The following is a 2,348-nucleotide window of genomic DNA, read 5'->3' as shown; positions in this document are numbered from 1 at the left end:
GTGTTGGCCAAGCTGGTCTCGAACTCCTGACCTCAGGTGATCCACTCACCTTGGCCTCCCGAAGTGCTGGGGTTACAGGCGTGAGCCACCGCGTCCGGCCTATCACAAACATTTTTTAAATAACAAATTAGAAAAAACAAAAACAAAAACAACGAGGGAATTGTGGGATGTGGTGATGGTGTCAGGGGCGTTTGTGTCCACAGTCATCAAATGCGAATGGTAACATTAACTATGTGAGTTCTTGGTACACCGATTATACCTCAATAATGTGGTTTTCAAAATAAATCTAACTCAAATGGCTTAAGCAACAGAAGTGTGGCAGGGAGCAGGAAGCGCAGACATGGGAGCTGCCAAGGTCCCAGGCCCAGCTCCCTGTGTCTCCCAATGCCCGGGACTCAGCAGCGGCCTGGGCTTTTCGCCCCCTCCTGGCGACAGGAGACATAGTGGCTCCCCGACTTCCGGCTTCTCCCGCAAGGTCCAGGGAGGGAGGGAGAGAGAGGAGGGGGAGTAGAAACAGGGGCAGAGGGAGAGGGGAAGCGGGAGACAGACCAGAGAAATGAAATGTGAAATGTAAGCATTTGGGAAAATCAGAGTATCTGGGAATTTTTTTGGCAACTTTCCTGTAAGTCTGAAATTACTTCAAAATAAGAAAAAAATTAAGGGCCGGGCACGGTGGCTCACACCTGTCATCTCAGCACTTTGGGAGACCAAAGCTGGTGGATCACCTGAGGTCAGGAGTTCAAGACCAGCCTGACCAACATGCTGAAACCCCCATCTCTACTAAAATATAAAAGTTAGCCAGCCATGATGGCGGGTGTCTGTAATCCCAGCTATTTGTGAGGCTGAGACGGGAAAATCGTTTGAACCCGGGAGGCGAAAGTTGCAGTGAGCCAAGATCACACCACTGCACTCCAGCCTGGGCAGCTGAGCGAGGCTCCCTCTCAAAAAAAAAAAAAAAAAAAAAAAATTAAGGGCCAGGTGCGGCGGCTCATGCCTGTAATCCCAGTACTTTGGGAGGTTGCGATAGGAAGATGACCTGAGACCAGGAGTTCTAGACCAGCCTGGGAAACACAGGAAGACCCAATCTCTACAAACAAACAGAAAAATAAAAATTAGCCGGTTGTGGTGGCACAGGCCTGCAGTACCAGCTACTCAGGAGGCCGAGGTGGGAGGATCGCTTGAGCCCAGGAGGTGGAGGCTGCAGTGAGCTGGGATTGCGCCACTGCACTCCAGATTGGGCGACAGGGCGGGACCTTGTCTCGAAAATAAATAAATACACAAATAAATTTTAAAAATAAATAAAAACAAAAAGTAAAAAAGAAAATTAAGGAAACTCTGAGGGGGAAAAATCAGTTTTAAAAGAGCAAGGAGACTGGGCACAGTGGCTCACGCCCGTAATCCCAGAACTTTGGGAGGCCAAGGTGGGCGGATCGCTCGAGGTCGGGAGTTCGAGACCAGTCTGGCTAACATGGTGAAACCCCGTCTCTACTGAAACTACAAAAATTAGCTGGGTGTGGTGGCGCATGCCTGTAGTCCCAGCTACTTGGGAGGCTGAGGCAGGAGAATCGGGTGAACCCGGGAGGCAGAGGTTGCAGTGAGACTCCGCCTCGAAAATAAACAAATAAATAAAAGAGCAAGGAAGCTTTGTTTTTAGTTTCTTTTGATAAGGCCCCCAGCAAATGTCTTTTCTACTCTGCCTGGCTGGAATAATTGTGACGGGGCCTACGGGCCCATTTGAATTGTACACAGGGACCTGGTACATGCGGGTGCCAAGATACCTACCCATCCTGAAGGAAAGAGGGAGGGAAGGATCTGTTCAGATGCCAGTCTCCTTCTCACCCGTAGGGCCAGGCATAGAGTCCACATTCTCATGGCATGTGGGGCGCCTAGAGCTGCAAGCATTCAACTAAAAGCCAGCCGGAGTCCTCTCCAGCCAAAGCCAAGTGGATGCTGGGCCGAAAACTGCGGCATCCTCCTAAGGAAACAGCGCTCACGTCCACAGCTCGCATTTACTGAGCGGGGCACAGACTCGGTTACAGAAATGAGAAGAAAGATGGCCGGGCGCGGGGGCTCATACCTGTAATCCCAGCACTTTGGGAGGCCCAGGCAGGCAAATCAGCTGAGGGCAGGAGTTCAAGACTGGTCTGAACAACATGGTGAAACCCCATCTCTACTAAAAATACAAAATTAGCCAGGCTTGATGGCACATGCCTGTAGTCCCAGCTACTCGGGAGGCTGAGGCAGAAGTACTGCTTGAACCCGGGAGGCGAAAGTTGCAGTGAGCCAAGATCACACCACTGCACTCCAGCCTGGGCAGCTGAGCGAGGCTCCCTCTCAAAAAAAAAAAA

This window comes from Colobus angolensis, unplaced genomic scaffold (genome assembly GCF_000951035.1).
Source record: "Colobus angolensis palliatus isolate OR3802 unplaced genomic scaffold, Cang.pa_1.0 Scaffold96, whole genome shotgun sequence".
In the NCBI taxonomy this organism is placed as follows: domain Eukaryota; kingdom Metazoa; phylum Chordata; class Mammalia; order Primates; family Cercopithecidae; genus Colobus; species Colobus angolensis.
This window is presented reverse-complemented; position numbering follows the sequence as displayed.